This window comes from Sander lucioperca, chromosome 5, assembly GCF_008315115.2.
Source record: "Sander lucioperca isolate FBNREF2018 chromosome 5, SLUC_FBN_1.2, whole genome shotgun sequence".
NCBI classification, from domain to species: domain Eukaryota; kingdom Metazoa; phylum Chordata; class Actinopteri; order Perciformes; family Percidae; genus Sander; species Sander lucioperca.
In genome coordinates this window covers 40,201,772-40,223,955 of record NC_050177.1, presented here as the reverse complement: position 1 = coordinate 40,223,955, position 22,184 = coordinate 40,201,772, and the positions used below count along the sequence as shown (strand labels likewise).

Here is a 22,184-nt window from a genome sequence, read left to right as displayed (position 1 = left end):
ATTCAAATGTTGGGGATGAGACCGGAACAGCACGTCCGTACGATTTGAAAAATCCATTATAAAGCCGAGCTCAGTGGAAGAGATATAGTGCAGAGTAGCAGAACATCTTTCATGGCTTCACGTCGTGAGTACTGTTCCAAAAAAATTGACTGGTAATAGATGTTGGTACATTACTTTAACTCTTTTGCAAATACTTACACAACATACATGGCTGCAGGTGTTCTACATCTTTTCACATTGTGACAGAGATAAAGTGTAAAGAAACCGTTGCATATTCTAATTCTCTGATAGCTACAGTTGAAAAACTAAATCATACTTTTTGTAAAAAATGTATTGCAGTTCATCTTTGTATAGCAATCATTAATTATATATATCCATGTATTTACAGTGCTCAGCATAAGTGAATACACCCATGCTAAAGTTGACTAAAAAAAGGAATACTAAAATCATCTTTTGGAAATTGATCTTAATGCCTTAATTAAAACAAAAATGAGGAAAAATCCAACCTTTAAGGACACCAATTGTATTTGTGAATGAATAATGTATCGTAAATAAATAAATGTTTTTCCTTAAAATACAGGGGGCATAATTAAGTACACCCTCATGTTAAATTCCCATAGAGGCAGGCAGATTTTTATTTTTAAAGGCCAGTTATTTCATGGATCTAGGATACTATGCATCCTGATAAAGTTCTCTTGGCCCTTGGAATTAAAATAGCCCCACATAATCACATACCCTTCACCATACCTAGAGACTGGCATGGTTTTATTTCAGTTAGCCTAATAGCTGGTTTGATTTGCATTGAGAGATGATCTTATGGGAAGTACCCCATGCCAATCTCTATGTATGGTGAAGGGTATGTGATGATGTGGGGCTATTTTAATTCCAAAGGCCAAGGGAACTTTATCAGGGTGATCCTATCCTATTATCCTCTTTTTAGTCAACTTTAGCATAGATGTATTCACTTATGTTGAGCACTGTATATCATTTAGCTTTGGATCCACCCAGCGGGAATGTGAGTATGTGTGAGAACATTTAATCAAATACCATTTTATCATTTACTTTTCCCCCTGACAGATCCGTCTGTGGTTTAAAACAGTGCCATTTGTCCGTCTAACAATCTTAGAATCATCAAATCAGAGCTAACTTTTTTTTTCTTAAATCTACTTCATTACCTTATTCATTAAATACGACTGAGAAATCTAAAGGTAAAGAACACATTATTACTATGTTTGTGTTTTGTTACTTACGAATAACTGCAAAAACTTTGTGTTCATCTCCTTAAAGTTTGACTTTGCCCTCTCCCCAGTTGGTTTGGTTCCATCATGTAGGCAAGGCAGTGGCTGTGTTTATGTGAAGGAATATATAATGTTGAGCTGTGGACAACTCAGGCAAAAGATTTAGACAGTTTTATGCCCCGTAGCAGTTCTCACAGAGGCACCATATCAGACGGGAAAAAGCTTTAAAGATGCTCCAAAGATGTACCGGGTCACTGCAGTGTCAGGAGGGACACTCAGGATTGTTGTACATGGTAAAGCCCACGGAGACGTGTGAATAAGTGAGATGTTACAGACTGATGAAATTCCCAGAGAGCCTACGATGGATAATGTGATCCCAGCACAGTGATGCACAAACCAGATGGAGAGAGGTGCCTTCACGTTTCTCTTTCTCTCTATCTTTAACACATCCACCGACACACACATACACACACATACACACACACACACACACACACACACACACATCCACCGATACACACACACATACACACACACACACACAATACCTAGACCTAGACCTACATATAGAAAGACACAACGTATACACACACACACACACACACACACACACACACACACGCACTCACACACATCCACCAACACACATCCACCAACACACACACACACACACACACACACACACACACACACACCAAGTGCGTTTCACTATCTTTGTGGGGACGCGTCATTGACATAATGCATTCCCTAGCCCCTTACCTTACCCTAACCTTAACCATCACAACTAAATGCCTAAACTTAACCCTTACCCTCACCCTAACCATAACCTAATTCTAACCCTAATCCTAAAACCAAGTCTTAACCCTCAAACAGCCCTTAGAAGTTGTGGGGTCCAGCATTTTGGCCCCACAAAGTTGTCCGGACCCCACAAGTATACTGTATTCCCGGTTTTTGGACCCCACAAATATAGTTAAACAATAACTCTCTCACACACACACACACACACACACACACACACACACAATACCCGGACGTAAATACAGAAAGACACAACGTATATATATATACACACACACACACACACACACACACACACACACACACACACACACAATAGCCAGAGCTACATACAGAAAGACACAACGTATACACACACACTGTCTCTCACACACGCACGCACGCACGCACACACACACACACACACACACACACACACACACACACTCATTGAACACACCTGTCTAAGTCATGAGATATACAACCCTCAGAGGGGAAATCCATTTAGTCTATGTTGTAAAATAATGCGATTTTTCTCACTCTCGTATATATTTCTTCGCCTGCACAAAATTTTCTTTGTCTTATAAAAACTTCTAAAAAGTAAATAAATGTTCTTGTCTCAGCTCCTTAAAAAAAACAAAAAAAAACTTGCAACTGTCCGACTCCATTCTACTTTTTTTCTACTCCATTTCTACTTTTTTTCTAAAAAGAAAGGCAACAAGTGCTTATTCATGGCGGTTTACACTCTAAATTTGACCCACAACATCTGCTTTCATGTAATTACATAAAATTGGGCATCAGGTCTGACAATTACAGCAAACAACAATTAAGCTTTGTTGCAGATTTCATCCTGCTGACAATCCACAAATCCTGACTGGCTCAAACAGAGGGATGGTACTCCTGTTATCTGAAAGTGTCTTTTAATAGCCCTGGGAGCCAGGCGTCCCTCAGGTCCCTGCTGACAGAGTCAACACAACGCAGGGCTGCTTTGCAGGTCATAAACACTCTGTTGACAGTGGTCGGAGGCTTATTATCCTCAGAGCAAAGGACAGCAAGCTGGAAGGACCAACTCCAAACAATCCCAGCCTGCAGATTCAGACAAAGCCCTTGTTAGCAGGTCTCCTGCCATTTTCCTGTCCTTTAGGCTAAATTAGGACGTCACACGATGAAAGTCATTATTTTTTTACTTTACAGTTAAAGTAATAATTATATTACAGACAGAGAAGATTATAGTAATCCAGAGGTATAACCTATCTTCTAAGATTCATGGCCCACTCTTTACATGTCCCATTTCCCTCAGAAATGGTCCGTATGTGGACTTTTTGATTGATTTTTCATTTTTTTTGATTCAGACTTTTTTTCTTCTTCTTTTCGTTTTCAGTTTTGAAACAAATGACAAAAAGTTTTTTTCATTTTCTAATTACAAAAGAATTACGAACTATCCAATGAAGTTCATGTTTTGTAGTACCGTTGATGTATGTTTTTGCTGTTCTTTGGATGTATTGCGAGTATAAATGTTATGGATGTATGTATTCCAGTTAAAGTAATATTCTTATGAAATAATAGACCCCAGGAAGAGTAGCTTCTGTTTAAGACAGACAGGAGCTAATGGGGATCTTAATAAACAAACAAACATCACCTGGACCCCATACCTGGTAGATATTGGATCTACTCCCCTGCAGGGTGTATTCTATTTTAACCAACTTGAACCCGCATGTTGTCCTCGGGTCAAATTTGGCTCGTTTTCAAAGATTTTTACCGTGTGTGTCTGTGATTATCCACCGAACGTGTGTTTCTCTTACTCTTGTTTTCTGCTTTTTTAACTAAAAAAGTAGATCTCAATATCATCAACAAGTGCCAAGTGCTCTTGTATCTGCTAAATGCGTCATCTATTGATATTTGATCAGGGCTGATATGACTAAGGAAACAGCCTTCCTATCAGTTAAATGTGGGCCAGAGGTCACTGCTGCATTGTGCACCCAGTGCTTCTGCTGCTTCTGCTCTCAATGAGCAGCTCGCTGAAGCAGCAGCGGCTCAGCAGTGTGGAGCTGGCAGCTCGGCACAGAGAAGTGAGCATATACCCCAGGGGGCCAGAGACAGCCGAACCCTCAGTGGATGAGAAGTGTCTGTGCTGTCAGCTTTGGTTCCCAGCGTGGCCTCTCCTCCTCGGTCGGCCCCCGCCGCCCCCGCCGAGCCCCTCCCTGGCCCTTTGTGTGTGGACCCTGCTCCCTGTGGACTAGCCGCTCTCTGGCCTTTCACATGCGACTGTGTCCAATCACCCCGCTCACCCCCCTCTGAACCCAGAGCCACCGTCTCCATCTCCAACCAGCCCCTGACCCTGAGAGAGGGGGAGTGAGATTTAAAAAGAGAGAGAAAAATTGCTATCACTGGGTTGATGAAAATAGGGCTGTAACCAACGATAATTTTCATAGTCGATTCAGCTGTTGATTATGTTCTCGATCAGGGGCATAGCACAAAATTCTGGGCCCTGTAGAGAGGCATTTTCTATGGGCCCCTCCCCACATCCACAGCTATTCATTCTAACATCTTTTTGGGCCCTCCTCACATGAGGGCCCTGGGTACTCAGTCCCCTTTTTCCTCCCAGTCCGACGCCCCTGTTCTCAATTAGTCGATGAGTTGTTTGGTCTCTAAAATGTCAGAAAATTGCGAAAAATATCAACCAGTGTTCCCCAAAGCCCAAGATAATGTCCTCAAACATCTTGTTTTGTCCACAACTCAAAGATATTCAGTTTCCTGTCACAGAGGAGAGAAGAAACTAGAAAATAATTCACATCTATGACGCTGGAGTCAAAAAATGACTCAAACCGATTAATCGATTGTCAGAATAGTTGCCGATTAATTTAATAGCTGACAACTAATCAACTAATCAATTCATTTTGGCAGGTCTAGAAGCAAAATAAATCACTTGCATTGAAGATGTACTGTCTAATGAGACACATTATTAAAGGCTTCTCTGACCACAATAAACCACCAAGTCTGTGGTTTAATAGTTTGTCCATGAAGAAATTAGAAATATAAATAATAGCAATACTAATGCTACTAATATTAAAAGTAATTATAAAAGCAATGTGAATAAAAGTGGTCATTGCATTAATACACCACATTAATAAGTCAGGAGGAAGAGGTTGAACTGTCCATTGCAGTCGGCCTTTCTGCATGACAAATTAAAGACCCAGTTTGAATTCACCATCAGGCAGAAATCCAAATGTTTTAATGGGTAATTACTCATCTACAAGCAATAATTAATGATTTATGACATTAGTAGAATCCTTTATTACAACTTATAAAGCTTTTACAACATATGACATTAGTGCTGATAAAGTGACTTGACAGTATGTAGAAAAGAAACACACAATGGCAGAAAACTGGCAAGGACAACATCAGGTCTGTTCAACTGTGAAAACAGAGTTGAAGCATCCATCATCATTATTATATTCAAAGGTTTTGCAACTCTTGGATCCAAGTGATCTCCGAATAAAATAAAATAATTGAAAGAAAGAGGTGAAGCATCTACCCTCCATCTTGTTTCCCCTCTCCTCCTGTGTCAGAGCTTTTGCTGGTGTGTTGGCATTGGCCCCTGAGCGCCTGAGGGCCCTCACTGGGTCGACCTAGACTCGGGGAGGATTGGATCACACCTTCCATAGCAGTCAGCTGTCAGATGGTGAGCTGCACCTGCTGTCTGATGCAGGGTGGGCCCGCCCGCCGCCACAGCCGCTGCTGCTGCCCAGCCAACGCTGGAGCACATAATTACTGCCTCAAAGATGATTACGCTGTTTACTCATGCCCATACGCACAACAGATGCCTGTATTACACTCCCAGCCCCCCCCTCACCCCACGCCTCTCTGTGAAGGCTTTGCACCTAGCAATGAGGAAAGAGCTGCAGCCAAACAACATTCAGCCCATATAACCGACAGGTCTGATGCCAGAAATGACCCGTGGCTATTAGCTGTTCAAACATTCCCCCCCCCCCTTCCACATAACTCTCATTCAATTCAATGGGCCAAGTGAGAGCTGGTTCAATCTACCAAGCACAGTGTATTCCACTAAAAAAATTGAGAAGTGCCTTTATGGCTTTGAGGCTGTTTGTGCAGTAGATGGAACCAAACAGAGAGGTAGATTTCCTCAGATTTAGGTATAAACAATATAAACTTGTGTGGACACTTGACTGTTTTGATTCTGGTCTCAATAACAAAAGTATTCTAGCAAACAGACTGAGACAGACAGACACTGCACTAAGAGAAAAAAGATCCACCTCGTCAGACATTGACATGCATGCACGTAGTGGATAGTATCACCTAAAGTCAGTTTAATCCAAATGTTATTATTCTGTATTCACATTATGCACTCAACCCATTCAGTTATACACAGAATGTTAAGGACACACATCCCTTGCTTTGTTTACAATGGGTGGTAGGTTTTCTTAGGATGATCCCCTGCCTGCATTAGATGATCACAGTTTATTGTAGATGACAAATAAAACCTTGTTATTTTATCCCATCCCTGCAACCTTTAGTAAGCGATAACTTACTGTGCAGGTAAAATATGTCTTCATAGATTTCAACTAATTCACAACAAATCTACTGATTTTATCAAGCCATTTTATTTTGGGTTACCTTTCTCTGATGCAATTTGGGTTTTTAAGATTTTTATTATGTAATTTAATGTATTTGTCTGTCTCTCTTGGTTAACAAATACATGTTGTTCCTGGATTCATTGTAATTTGTAGATCAATAAGTAAATCAAAATTCCAACTTAAAAGAAAATGTATTATTCCCCATTAAAGCCCTTATTGTGATGTAGCCTATATACTGTACATCTTGTTAAACAAAGGGAATGATGTGTTCAAGTGGATTAACCTTCAAGTGATAACAATAAGTCGCACAGGTAAGTGCGCAGAGGAGGAAGGAGGAAGTTTGATTTATTATCTTTTCTCGTTCGATTGTAAAACTTGTTAATGCATAGTCTATATGGGTAACACCGCCTCTTCTCTCTCTCTCTCTCTCTCTCTCTCTCTCCCTCCCTCCCCTCTCCAGGAGCCGTATTGAGCTGTGGGGCTGGGACATTCCTGGGTTTGACGACCAGCTTCGCCGCTGCCATGATTTGCTGAGCAATTCGACACTGGCTTCAAAGATGCGTGTGTGGAAGAGGCAGCGGTAGAGAGACGGAGACCGAGACCTGGGGGAGAGTTACAATAACGGGTACACAGACAGACAGTGAGGTAGTGTCGGGACGTAACGCTTTTATCCAACACGAGGACTTCAAACTTCCCAGGAGAAAAGTCTTCACTACCTCAACTCGAGTTTAAACCAGGGGGAGTTGTCGCACCTTGGCCCCCGAAGCCTGCGCTGCTCTGCGGGTCTACAAAACTCTCTTTCACCCCCTCCACCTCCGGCTGTTTTCATGTTCCTCCCGTCGTCTCGCACTTTGAGCCCGTGTCTAATGGAGGGCCCCGTACGGATTTGCCTCCAGAAGAATGCTTTTTGGTGCTAATTCACCCGACGGCTCGCAGCTTTTGCCCTCCTGCACGAGAGGTAAGGACGGGACGGAGGGGAGGCAGACAGGGCAGGGGAGTCCCGGGTCGGCTGGCCGGGGGCTTGGAGCGGGTTGGGGGCAGGCTTCGGTGTAGCCTACGCACCATGCCAGCTGGGCTTCTCTGGTAATAACAAAAGAAAAAGTGACCTTCAGAGAAGCAGAGAGTACCACAGTGCCAGTTTAATCTGTTTCCCAAACATGACCGTGTATTCCTAACTTTGTATTATGGGTAAAGTAGAGAGCCGCGGCACGGAGAGGCAGCAGGCTACATGCTCCGTATGTGTGGCAGTCTGGTGGACGGGGGCGCCCGTTCTGTTCCCATTCTGTTCATGAATTAACTAACTGTCCACATTATATATTGTTGCATGTAGCCTGCCTACATAGACTACTCTGACTCCAAATAATGACTTCCTTAACGTCCAGTTCCTTCATTGCATTGACAACATGACTAAGATTATTGAAAATTTGATTTCTCTAAGTTTATAAATGTCAGAGTATGATTGTGTAGCCTACTACAGTTTGGATTTTGCTGACTCCAGGCTACATCTTTGTTAGATTATTATCTGCACACAGAAAAAGACTGAGCAGCATTTCTGTGTAAAACCATGCTTTGTATTTTGGCTAAAATTACCCCAAATGATTTGAATTCTCATTGTTATTCAGCAGTTATCTGTATGTATACATTCCGACACAGTTTAGGGCACTGTGTTGTCTCAGAGGTGAATGTAAGCAAGCAAAGGCATACATATTTGTTTGGTAAACAGCCCTGGAAGGCAGGGACACTTCCAGTTGAAAACAGATGGCCTGCGGCTGCATTTTTGCTTTGAAAGATGAAATCTTATATATATATATATATATATATATATATATATATATATATATATATATATATATATATATATATATATATTTTTTTTTTTTTTTAGAAATGGCAATTATGTCCCTCCGTTGACACATTGGTGTCACAGTCATAAAAGGTGAAAATGGACAGGGTCTATGTGAAGCATTAGGCTACTTTGTTCTAAAGTTATACTTTTTTTATTACAGATCTGCTTTAGGAGCCAACTTTCAGCCACACTGACCACTATGCAGAATGGTGGCTTAGACTAATATTTGGTGTCCTCCCCCCCTCCCCCCTCTCCAAAGACAGAGAGCCTTTATTGTTGTAGATACATCCCCTGAGGGTGTCATAAATGTCTGTTTGGTAAATCCATGTTGGTATTGCTGTAAAATTTGGCTAAGTGCACAAATCACTGCAAAGAAAAGCAAGTGTAGCCTACCTGCCTGCTTGCATGAAGGTGTCATTGTTTACTGATTGGGAATGTGATTTTTGCTGATTTTTGATTGGGGATTAGTTGAGTTATACAAACGATAAAAAAAAAAAACACACACCAGAGGCAGAGAGGGATCTTAGTAAAGATGCAGATGTGTTTGTAGTCTGATCAAGATCATCAAACAGCTTCTGCCTTGTTCCTATTGGCTCAGTTTCACATTTTATCCACTCTTTTTTTTTTCAATGTTGGAAGAATTCCAAAAACAAGAACAAAAATTAGATGTGTGTCAAATAATGCCCTGACTAACAGCTCAGGACTGAGTGTGCAAGTGTGCACATGAGCTTATTCTACTCCGGCCTCGCTGGGTTGTCATCCGCACCGCTGCACCTCAGGATCTTTAAAGGATAACAACTCTAAACTTTATAGAGTTTTTGAGTCATAGACAGACCTGTTCTTCAATTTGAACATTAATCCACATTGTTAAAAAAAATGTCAAATGAGTAAAGTTAGTTTTGTATTATGTTGCTATTTTTTATTTTTTTTTATAAAGTAGGCTACATCACACTATGCATGCAGATTTAAAGAGGCACCATATATGTCTTTCAGAGCACAAAAAAACGGATGACAGAGTAAAAATGATAGTAACATTGTGACAATGAGACAAGTTCCTCACTTATTTCCCGCCCCCAAGTCATTTCCTGTGTCTGCTGTTCACTATCATCGGAGCTCCGGGGACTTTTGTTACATAGGGGGGCTAACTCTCAGAAGAAGCCAACACTTAAAAAGTTTTCGAGAACAAAGTCTTGAATCCCTCTCGAATGCATGACATCCAGTCAGTGGGACACACATGGCTGCTCTCAGATAAAACACTTTCAAGTTCAAACAGTTGCTCGTGCATTGTCGCGTCGGTGGGGGAACAAGAAGACACTTCCGATGCCTTTTCAAATCCTTTCAGTGCTCCCCAATATCGGGCGAGCTTTTGACAGGGGCAGGGAGAGATTTGCCCTTTGTGTTAGGGCTCGGACGCTGACGGCGTTCACTTTAAATCCTTCCTCAGATTTTGATACTGGGTCTGTTCCAGGAGGTTTTTCCTAAGGTGTTAATTCATTTTTTTTTTTTTTTTTTTTGTGTGGCCACTTTCCTTTTCAACCTGCCACATTCTAACTCAATTCCCTCCATGATTCACCACGTTTCCTTAAATACTTTTCTCCCTCGCTCTAACTACTACAACATTGGCTGTGTTACATTCTGGTCTTTGTTGCTGGAAATATTTCAACCTGGCGTTGTGTTGATCGGCCTGTTTTTTTTTTTTTTCATAGAAAATAGAACAAAATAGACCCATTAATCCAAAGCTACAAGACCAATACATGGTGGATTTCAAGCTGAACTTAAAGACCTGTGGACTATTTTTAGTATGTGACTATTGGTAATGTGATTGAATCACACACTGACAGAGCCTCGGAGTTCTGTTTTGTATTTTCGCAGCGTTTTTTTGTGTGACTCGTAGGGAAATTAATAAACCATTAACTCTTATCAGACAGAGCTGAACAAAGCACAGCTCTGCCATTAAGCCAGCACGAATAATGTTAGAGCCATTAGGGTGCTCGCTAATGATAAACACATGTTGCTGTAGGAGAACTATGTTAAGTGGGCAATTTGAATGGAAGCATGTGTAATGATACCAGCCGCTGCTCTCATAATGGCTCTTTTTGATTTTTCTGATCACACAGCCGCATATACGCTCCAACAATGACAAATTATTGTTGAATCGTAGTAGTTGAGCTAAGAGCTGGATTCCCATAGTAACGATCATGATTCATTAAAGGTAAAACTAGGAAGTGTGGTCATATGAGTGACATTTTTTCTTTTCTTTGTTTTGATATTAAAATAAAGACACTTTTTGTTAGTACTGGTACGGTTATTCGATCAGTTGCGAACTACTTTGGGCTTTACTTTCTCAGAGTTTATAGGACGAACAAAAATCAATAAATCGAAACAATAGTCATGTTCCAAAAAGTCAAGAAAAGGTAGCACATCTCAGGTTCCCAAGTTTAGGAGGAGAAAATACTAAACCAATAGTCTACTACCGGAACAATTAGTCGTCAGATGAAAACAAATTGTTGGTCGCAGCCGTGCTTCCAGCTGCTGAAGGATTCCCGTGATGGTAAAGTGGATGTATGTCTATTGGTGCTCAGTGTGGTGGGAGAGGGTGTGTCTAAATGGGTGACTAAAGTATATTTTGGGCACGTCATTCTCATTTTCTAGGCCGTACAGATTGGAGGCCAGGCAGCAAACCTCAGCCCTGGCCCTAAAGCGAATGAAAGTGAATTTAAAAAACCTAAATCACAACGTGGTTTGGTTGTTTATTTGGTTTTAACGCACTGATCTGTCATTTTATTGCTCCAAAGGATCAACCGTTGGCTGTGAACAATTCTCGGCGAGTCATAAAACAAGAGAGAAAATCAAAATTTCTGAGCAGCCACCTTATTTTTCATCATCATCACAATATTTTGACAGCTGTAATGAAGCCTTACTCGTTTTCTAAATCTCCGATGGCTAATCCATTTCAGCTTCTTAGTATAATGAAGTAGAATTTAGTGGGCTGTTGTATGGTTGGCGTTTGACCCGCTGAGCAACTATTTCCCAAACGAAAAAACCTGGCTTGTTTTGAACTCTTGACACATAGCCCTCCTGTTTACTCTCATTGCTCAGGGATTGAGTCATATACTGCAGCCTTTTTTTTTTTCACCATTTGATAATGCTGGCCTTTACTCTGTGAGCTTCAGCTCCCATTCGTCAAGGACAGAGCCATAGCTCAGGCCCCATTAGATGGACAGAAGAGAGTTTTGGGCAGCATGCCAAAGAGCCCCCATGTTCAAGGAGCCGGGGGGGGGTGCTGATTGACAACACCCAGCAGCCATGAGCAGGGGGTCGATGGGAAAGATGGGCAGGTCAGAGAGAGAGAGAGTTTGAGTTCTCGTGACTGCTGGGTTGGTGAGTGCACCCTGCAGCTGCAGTGCTAACAAAAAAAAAAGAAAAAAGTACTTTCCACCCTCCGTTTTCCTTCCCTAAATTTATTCCAGGGACACGCTGTGAGTGGAGTTGGATACATTGAAGCTGTGTTGAAGAAGCTGTGAAGGCAAACGCGGTAGCTGGAGGTGTCACTCGTGTTTATGTGAAGCTGTCATTAGTAGCACTTCTAATCTGCTCGGAGCTCACACCTTCATTATTTTAACTACACAACGCATGTGTCTCTCTGTGGGACCCCGCCCTCCCCGTTTCTTCCATGTCCCCCCCTCCCCACTCTGACAGATGATCCAAACAGCCCGGTGCTGCCTCGCTTCACTATGCAAGCATGTTGCTCCAGCAGGTTACAGATAGGCTGCATGCTTCCTCCCGTACGACTCCTTCTGAAATGTCAAAGGTGAGCCGACTGTAAACACCAGCTTTCAACACGTGGTCGTATTGGGTTTCTAAAAAATTCAGAACCTTGAAGGACCTGAAACTGGATAATGATTTTCGAGAGATTTGAGAAATGAAATGAGAAACATCGGGCCGTAATTGTTAAGACAAACAAACAGTTTTTGGAGCAGCAGAAACAGATGTTCCAGCCAGCCACCGAAGTGCAGCGGGACGAAGCCGTACAGGCTGCAGAGATGCAGGGCGAGGAGCTCTGCTTCGTCTCTGAAGATGGGTTTGTTTTCTGTTAACGTAATGGAAATACAGGCCTATATATATATATATATATGTACCTATATGTACTGTACATATATGTTCTCAACATGATAAGGGAATGTAACCTAATACCACACACGGCGCTTTGCGGAAAAATGGTTATTGTCCAGACGGGTACAGTTAATAAAAATACCTCAGCAGCAGTTTGTGTGACAGAAGGACACTTTGATAGAGACCATGATTTTACTGTAGGAAAAAAAAGTGATGTACTGTAGAATCAAATCTTATACGTAGCTGGCTGCACTCACTGCAGAATACTTTGTCAGTCCTGAGCCGTTTAAAGCACACTGCCATTTTTTTTGTTTTTGTTTTACGGATTGCAGTTTACTTTTTTGTAGATGCCTTTTTTATTATGTGCTCAAAATCATTTGCGAGGGAGTACTTTGTGGCTTGTGTAGCTGTAGTATATGTGCCTTTAACATAATGCATGACACCACCACGTGCATGAGAGAGAACAAAAAGTACCCCAGGAGGGTGTGACGTGGCATTTTTTTTTACACAATACTCGCCTCTCGCCAAAAACAACAATCTTTCTCATAATTGCCGAGCAAAGATACGACGAGACCCGTTGTCTGCAGCCTTGTCTTGTGTAGTGTTCTTAATGATTCCTCAGCCCTAGGGGAAGATTTCAGGGAGTGAACTTCTGAACCGGACCTTTGTATTTCAGAACATTTCTTGGGGATTTTTTATTTTTTTTTGCATCCTCAGCGTCTTCCTGTTTGCAAGATTCATTTCTTTTTCCCTTCCTGCAAACTGACCCCGCTAAATATGCCTGACTTAGTCTGTTGCCCCAGCGCGGGCTCCGAAGAGTTAGAGTCTTTTCTTCTTGAAACTGTGAGCAACCACAGCTTTCTATTTCAAATGTTGAACCAATAAGTCACATCTGACATGGGTTTTCTGCGAACCAGAATATGTGTGCTGTTGAAAAGCCAGTGCAAGGATCAGCAAGACTATATTAAGGCAAAACTAGTGGCTGGCACTCCCCTCCGGCTGACAAACAGGCTACTTGTTTGAAGGGCTGTTTTTCTCCCAGATCAGAGTGTGAGGCAGTGTGGGTACTGCTGTTGCCTCCCTCTGGGCCTGTGGTTAGGGGGTGCCATTTTGGGCCTTCCCTGCTCCAAGATGTAGCCCCTTAGGGAGCAATGGAACCCCTCATTTATAAAAGATATTCAAAGTGAACGGAGGAATCTAAGCCAGAAGGATACAACGTATAATTGGTCCAGCCGTCTGCATTGTTCTGGGAAGATTGTAGCAGATTCTCAGCATGCTGCATGATGCATTTCTGCCTTGTGATGAATGAAAACACATCCCGGGTTCGACTGACTTTAATCAAGTCAAATAAATCACTGTCATTGCTTTCGTGGTGCTCTTACACAGTAGCAAACGCACACAAACCTACCCAGAGAATGCACTGAGTAAGCATACGCCATGGTTTCTGTATTATTGCTATGTTTTGCTGTTGTCATGACTGAGGTTGTGTTTCTCTTGGCTCTATCAGAGCACTACGTCATCTGCCCGAAAGCTCTTCTCACCTCCAACACTGCAGCAAAGAACAGCCCTGGACCCTAAATATGTTGAGTTTTTTATACCAAGAGCCAGAAGTGGAATCTTAGATGGTGTGTGTGTGTGTGTGTGTGCGTGTGTGTGTGTGTGTGTGTGTGTGTGTGTGTGTGTGTTGGCGAATCACCACCAAGTTTGTTTTGTGATCACTCGATTGCCGCACAACAAGCGTGGAGTGTTACAAGGCGAGACGGATAAACATTTAGACAAACTAAATAAAGCATTTACACACTCAGTTCGGGACTGCATATTTATCTTTGGATCCTCAAACGCGTACGTACGAGGGTGCTGGTTTGTTTGGGTTTTTGCAAGAGATTTGTGGAGTTGGTGAAGAAGACTAATTATATCTTAACATTTTTTTGTTTTTGTTAGGCCGGCTGGATGTGGAGATCAGGCAACGTTTTCTGTCCTACATCCCCCTTGTGAATCTTGTGAATATACATCGCTCCATTATATTTGCAGAGTCAATTTATCATTCTGAGAAATACTCCGTGTGTACTTTCTTTCTCACGCCTCTCAAGTGACAAACAAAGACGAGGCAAACACCCTGAAAGCATCTCCGTTGAGTTTTATTCCTCAATGTGTTTTTTTTTTTTTTTTTTTTTTAATACTGACTTTGAACAACCTCTTGTTAGTGTCTATTTAGACACCCCTGCCACTTTGTTTTGGTTGCACATGTTTGGAATTGCATTATTAAATATGCAGTATGTTTTTGGTTTGAAAGTACTTTTGGTCGGCAGCCAGGGACCTATCAGGAGGAGACTGAACAGAAACTGTTGTCTGCGTCTTCGCCGCTTGTTGCCGTAGAGACGCGGGCAGTGATGGAATCCAGGAGAGTTTGGGAGGGACGAGAGACTGAAGGGAGAAGGAGGGGGAGCTGGATCAGATCACTGCATGCCCAATAGTTCACAGCCCACACAACAGCATTTCAAAACACAGATAGTGTCTCGACTCCCCCCCACCGTGCGAAGGTGGACATTTTCAAGGCATTTGGCAAACGTGATCATTTTTTTCCCTCCCCTTTGCATCGACGTCTTTTCCCATCATCTCTCTCTCTAATCACGGCTGATATTGAGGAATGTGTGGCCTCCTCTGGCTTCGGGTGCCACGGCTGCACAATCCCAGCTCGTCTCTCGCCTGGCGTGAAGAATCGGACTCTTGGCACTCATGTTGGACATCGGTGTTATAACGCGCCCTGCGGGCAAGACGGCTCTCTTGTGCATTCCTCCTTTCCATCAGAATTACCTTTTTTCTTCTGAGCAGTCGTTCCCCTGTGGGCTGAAAAGCCTGTGAAATCAGCCGGAAGGGTCCAGAGTGCCCCGACAATGGGGCAGGGTTGTTAGTTACATGCGCTTTGCAAAAAGGGTCTCGAGGTGGCCTTGTATGGCGGCGATACCCGGGGATCTGTTTCCAGTGTCCGAGGCCGCTATTGAGTTTCGCCCCTGTGGTTAATCCCGCTGTTCAGGTCCTTGGGAAACAACCGCGCCTCCCCACCCTCCTGTCCCTCCCCCCTCGAACCGATTCCCAGGAAAAACAAGGCATTGCAGAACAATCTCCAATTAAGATGGGTCTTACATACTGTACCATTCAGTCCCCACTCTCTCTCTCCCCTCTGTCTCAATCTCTCTACCTCCCCTCCCTTTCTCTCTCTCTCTCCCCCCTCTCAGCTCTCTGTTTGTGTCCGCGGCCAACAAGCCTTGGGGCTAGAATTAGCACTGTCTCCCAGGTCCCGGCCCTGGCACTTTGGGAGGGTCGGGCTTTTTGGTGAACGGAGATGTTGGCGGGGGGTGAAGGGAGGGGTGGATGTGTGTCCTCGGTAAACAGGGCTTTGTGGGATGTGACTGTCTGATCCCCGGGGGCCTCTCCTTTCATTCCCCCTCTCTTCTGATCCCATACCACGGCCGTGTTGTCAGGGCTGCGGCGTCTCTGGGTTCTGGGACCCGCGTGGCCCCGCCGTTACCCTGCGCCTCCCGGACTGCTTCTGCTCTGTCCTCCTGCGGTCACACACACACACACACACACACACACACACACACACACACACACACACACACACACACACACACACAGAGACAGCAGTGTCTGAAATACAGACTGTCCATGGAAGGTGTATCTCATTTGTCTTCTGCAGTCACACTCGTTTAAATCATCTATCAAGGGGACTTGCATTAACTTTCTGCAGGATGTCAGGTTCAGACAAGGGCAGTCATTTTGAATTTTGGATTGACTAAACCCTTTGAATGTGATTTTTCTCATTGTGAAACGAAAAAAGGACCCCTCTTCTCTCCCCTCCTAATTCCCTTATTGGATTCCAAATAATGTCTCTCTTTCTTTTCCTCTCTTTCTCTCACCCTTTTTTTTTTTTTTTTAGCTCACTCCCATTCTCTAAGTCTGTCCCACTTTTAATAACGTCTCAACAGACCACCAGAGGCCCAGTCTTTCCACTCATTAGTTCCCTCAGTAGCCCAGGGCTGCCTCAGTGGGCTCACCCAGACCAGCAGAAGAAGCCCATAATGGTCCCCTAGAGTCTCTTCTCTCAGGACGTTCTTCCCGAGGTTTTTTGGGCCGAGCTGAATGTAGATAGGCTGAATCACCAGCCAGTTTTGGCAGACGTGGAAACGAGCTCAGCCATTATCTGTACGCCCATCTCTGAGCCAAATAAAGAGGGAGGAGAAATGAGTCGGGGTTTGGCAACTTGTTACCTCCTCGTGAATGTTTCACCTCTTTTTACCCCCATCTCCTTTTACTCCTCTCCCAGAGAGCTTTTCTTTTCGATGTATCTCCCATCTCGTGTGTGTGTGTGTGTGTGTGTGTGTGTGTGTGTGTGTGTGTGTGTGTGTGTGTTTATGTGTTTGTGTGTGTGTCTTTCTGTGTCCATCTCTCTGTCTCTGTCTCTGAAATTCAATTCAAGGGGCTTTATTGACATGAAAGTTTCAATAACAATGTTGCCAAAGCATCAGACAAAACACAATGAACAGTTATATGTACATTAACACTGTCTCTGTCTCTGTCTGTGTGTGTGTGTGTGTGTGTGTGTGTGTGTGTGTGTGTGTGTGTGTGTCTCTCTCACTGTCTCTGTCTCTCTCTGTCTCTCTCTCTGTCTCTGTCTCTTACTCTCTGTCTCTTTCTCTCTGTCTCTCTCTGTGTCTGTGTTTCTGTCTCTTTCTCTCTGTCTCTCTCTCTGCCTGTGTGTGTGTGTGTGTGTGTGTGTGTGTGGCTGAGGAATGCGTGCTGCAGATCCTCTGTCCATGAGATGTGGGGCGAGTGCAGACAGGTTTGGGGTATAGCATGTGAATCAGTTTTAGCGCACAGGTCAGATTAGACCATCATACCGGAAAAGACTTGCTCTTTGTCTTGTACGCCCCACTGCTCTCTCACGCTGAACGCCTTCATCTCCAACTCTGAGCTTCATCCAGTTCCAGGCATTCGTTACAATTCTCTCTCTCTTTTTAAGATACACCTTTCTGATTGACTGGATATACAGTATATACCACTCTGGTATTGATTGCCAGAGCATTCAGGATTGCCCCCCCTGCTGTCGAATCCATGTTGGAGCGCCTTCATGACAGCGCTGCACGACATGACCAAAATAGGCAATTTGTGATAGCGTTGTTGAATATCGCTATGACGAGATTACTTGCGATAAATTAAAAGTCGCGCTTAATTCTGCTGCTTTCAGTGTTCTGCATAAATGCAGCAAATTGCTTGTTGAATTGAAAACAAATGAAAGGAAATCATTTCCAACATTCTTTAATTGAACAAATTGAACATTGAATTCATTATAAAAGGCTCCACTTAAAAAAAAAATAATTACATTTTAAAGTGCAGTTTCCTCCCTGTACTGTCTTTCAACTAACTCGAGATCTCGGAGCGTCTTTCGCGATGTGCTTATTGCGCCAGTTGATATCGCGATAACGATTAAAAAAAACAATATAAAGTGTGCAGTCCTACTTCGTGATGTTTGCCGTTGACTTTTGTTCAGCTGTGCAGTGTTGTGAAGCGGAGAGGCCGGGCCCCCGCCTCAGTCAGCAGCACCAGTTGTGACCTGTTCTTCCTCTGCCCTGCAGGTCTTTGATGCTCCGCCGCGTTGCCTTTGTCCCTGTTTACCCAATATGACAGGGATATGGGCCCAGCCCCACATGCAGGCAGATGGGGCTTTAAGTAGTTCCTGCAGAGAGGAGGCCAAAAAGAAGTGCAGGTGCTAACCCCCCCCCCCAGAACTCGAACCCCTTTCCCTTCCCTGAGGGCAGCCTGTCAGTGTGTTTATTTTCTCCTGTGTCATCACCAAGGATCCCTCTTGTCCTACCAGGGGATATATGGTGCTATTCCTGTGTCAGAGTTTTGTATTACTCCCACAATAGATAAATAAAGGTGCTGCCTCTCAACACTACATCTCTACTATGGATTTCTCTGAAAGGGAACATGATGGATAAACTACAAAAAATAATAATAATAAAAAAGAAAAAAAAGTAAGACTGAGTGAGGGGCTCACGCTGTCTAAGAAGACTGCTGTTTTTTTTCTCGCTTTCACACACTTAAGCCAGGTGTCAGTCAGACATTTCCCAAACATACATGGGTCAAAAAAAAAAAACTCAAAAAAAATAGGAACTTTTCCACTTGAACTCACTGACACTGAACTCATTTATTTTCATGAACTGTCCCTGTGTCTGTATATCAGCTTTCAACGGTCTGTTTTGTACGCTGGATGTCTCGTCAATTTATAGCTGATCATCCCGCCTTGAGAATGGCCATGCATCTCCAACATAAGTGCAATAACAGGAGGGTAACACAAGATCAGATTTGGGATAGGAGGAGGAAATGTGGAACGCAGGATTTATTTTTTCCTTTAAGGAGTATAGTCTGGAGTTTTGAGAAGGGGAGCAGAGAGGAGTGAGGGAGTGGGCTGGCCGCAGACCAACGTGGGACCAGAGGAGACGGCTCTCTGGCCCAGCAGACTTCATGTGATAGTAGGGCTGCTCCATTATGGAAAAATAAATCATAATCACGATTATTTTGGTCGGTATTGAAATCAGGATTATTTAACATGATTACTCATTGAACTTTGGAAAGATTGTGCATTTATTGAACTTAAAAACAGTGAAAACACCTTGAACTGTGAAATCTCCCTTCATACTTTTCCTGTTTGAACTTTTTTTTCATTCAGAACACAAAACAAAATAAGAGTGTACTTGCAAAACGTAATGTGCAAAATAATCGTTTTTCTCGATAACTCTGTTTTTGTGATCATTAGGAGCTGAAATCATAATCACGATTACAATTTTGATTATTGCACGGCCCTCTGTGATAGGTACTCCCCCTTCTGCCAAAGGGCCGCTCCAGCTTTCGTCTGGGCGTCTGCTCAGGAAGAAGCGGGACTTGCCTGCCTTTCCATGCAGCCGGTGCAGCCAGCATCGGGACGACTCTTTGTGTGATGAGGGATACAAGATATCCTGTCTGTCTCCACTGGGGCGGCTTCATGGTGGCGGATGTCAAGAGGAAAGCCAAACAGATAAGAGGCAGGAATGATGCCCCTGTGTTTCCTCGTTGAGCCAGATCGATGGGCGAGATAGGCAGCTGTGTGTGTGTTTACACAAGGGCACCCAGTCGGTGCTGTAGTGCCCGACTGCTACACCCGCTGGGAGGAAGTCACTGGTTAAAGTAAGAAAAGAGAGAGAAAAGGTGGATACAGAGAGAGGGAGTTTCAGAATCATCTCCGGTTTCTCATCATACAATGTGCCAAGGTGCCTGCGCTTGGCTTTTTTTTTTTATAGCGCTGTTGTTATTATTGTAATTATATATCATTATTCCGGCAGGGAGAGATATAGTTTCCACTGATGACATGGGGGCAGTGTGCAGCGCCTGTTACAACTTGTGGGATGAGAAGCTAGCCTGTGAGATGTGGGTTTGATCTGCTCGAATGAGCATGCACACACTTTAAACTGGAGCCTGAAATGCAGAGCGTACATAATGCAGTATGTTCAATCCTAAAGTCCAAATGAAGTCGTCGTGACGTTGTAGTCAGAAACGTGATTGTGTTTACTAGTTTTTAATGTTTCTTTTAGGGCTGAAACGTACGATAGTTTTCATTGTTGTTTAATCTGTGGATTGCTTTCTGGATGAATGGATTAGTTGTTTGCTCTCCAAAATGTCAGAACATGGTGAGAAATGTGGATCAGTGTTTCCCAAAAGCCCAAGATGACGTCCTCAAATGTCTTGTTTTGTCCCCAACTCAAAGATATTCAGTTTACTGTCACAGAGGAGAGAAGAAACTAATAGAGATGTTCCAATACTGATACTGGTATCGGTATCGGCTCCGATACTGCCTAAAACGCTGGTATCGGTATCGGGAGGTACTGGAGTTTATGCACCGATCCGATACCACGTAATAAAACCCTAAAGAAAATCTACGTTAAAGTAGTTTATTTATGTTCTTTTTCCGTTATAACTGACTGTCAAACTGCATAATAAAAGAAAGTTCTGTGGCGTTCATGTTTCACAAAGAGTTTAACCTGAGCCAGACTGACAACAAAGATAGAAATCATATCACATCCATACAGGGATAGTAGTATACAGCTGTTAAAACATAATAAAATATATGACACACTGGTATCGGATTAGTACTCGGTATCGGCCGATACGCAAGTTCAGGTATCGGGCCATCTCTAGAAACTAGAACATATTCACATTTAACAAGCTGACATCAGAGAGTTTTTAAAAAAAAAAAATGACTCAAACCTATTAATCGATTATCAAAATAGTTGGCGGTTAATTTAACAGTTGACAACTAATCGAAATCGATTCATCTTTGCAGCTCTAGTTTCTTTTAAGCACTTTTACACCTGTTGCGTGTGGAGTGTTTGGTAATGTGTGAGAAACAGGGAGCGCTGGAGGTGACCCTTGGGGGCCGGCCCAGGGCCACCAGACACCCGCTGGTCCACCCTCTCTCTCTCTGCTCCACCCTGACCTTTGACCTCGGGGTGAGAAGGGGAGGAGCCAGCCAGGAGCTGGGAGAGTTTATTATTTCCTGGACCTGTAGGCCGTTATATTGTTAGCTAGTTTCATTTATAATAAAACATCAGATTTTATAAACTACATGTATTTTGTGTGTAAAAAAATCTTAATGTGTAAAGTAACTAGTAACTAAAGCTGTCAGATGAATGTAGTGGAGTAAAAAGTACCATATTTCTCTCTGAAATGTAGTGGAGTAGAAGTAGAAAGTGGCATGAAAAGAGAAGACTCAAGTAAAGTACAAGTACCTCAACATTTGGACTTAAGTACAGTACTGGAGTAAATGTACTTAGTTACATTCCACCACTGGATAATGAGAGGATGGATGTGTCTCAGGCCATTTGTCAAGCAAAAGTGCAGAAAAGCATTTGCTTGTTCCAGATAAACAAAATTGTTTCAGAAAATGAATCAAGAGATGAATGGAAGATCATTGCAGCGCGACTCCAAACTGTTCCCCACTGGGACAGAGTTGTCATTTTCTCGCCGTCCTGCAGCCTTTAGAGGAGGCTAAATAAATTGACCTGCCTGATGAAACAATGTTAGGATGAGGGATAGAAACCTGTTCAGCTTCACCGATCCCACCCAGACATCATCCTTTTTAATTTGACCCAGCCTTCTGCCCAGGTCGGCCCTTCTGCTAACGCCTGCGAGCCACCGAAGCGCCAGCGTGAATATCACAGCTTGACGGCCATTGTCCCGCCGCCCCTCAGGCTCAAACCCTGGTAACCAACCAGGAACCTGGGATCAAAGCTTGCCTGGATTACTCTTAGAAAAAAGGAGGAGGAGGGGTCGGGGTTGAAAAGGATAGAGGAATGCTCCTAATTACGTGCCCTCCAGTGTGTCTGGGCCTGCACTTGAGGCTACAGTGAACCTATGAGGAAGCAACACAGTGTGACAAGAGAGTGATATTAGGAGTGAGGCGACAGTCTCTCCACGGCCACTCCATTAGCGGGAGATCTCAGCGGCCCAGTGGGAGAGAGAGGCAGGGGGGTGGCGGGGTGGACATTCCAGCCTCCGTGGAGACACGGCAGTGGGTGA

General features: G+C 43.4%; 1 protein-coding gene across 1 annotated transcript in view; it reads left to right on the top strand.

The window, feature by feature from the left end:
- Window positions 1-7,069: 7,069 nt before the first annotated feature.
- The window catches only part of cdon (cell adhesion associated, oncogene regulated), a 45,431-nt gene continuing 30,316 nt past the window's right edge, over window positions 7,070-22,184 (top strand). Inside the window, exon 1 of the mRNA XM_031286993.2 lies at window positions 7,070-7,568. The gene's annotated coding sequence lies outside the window, so the exon portion shown is untranslated. The remainder of the gene's footprint in view (window positions 7,569-22,184) is intronic.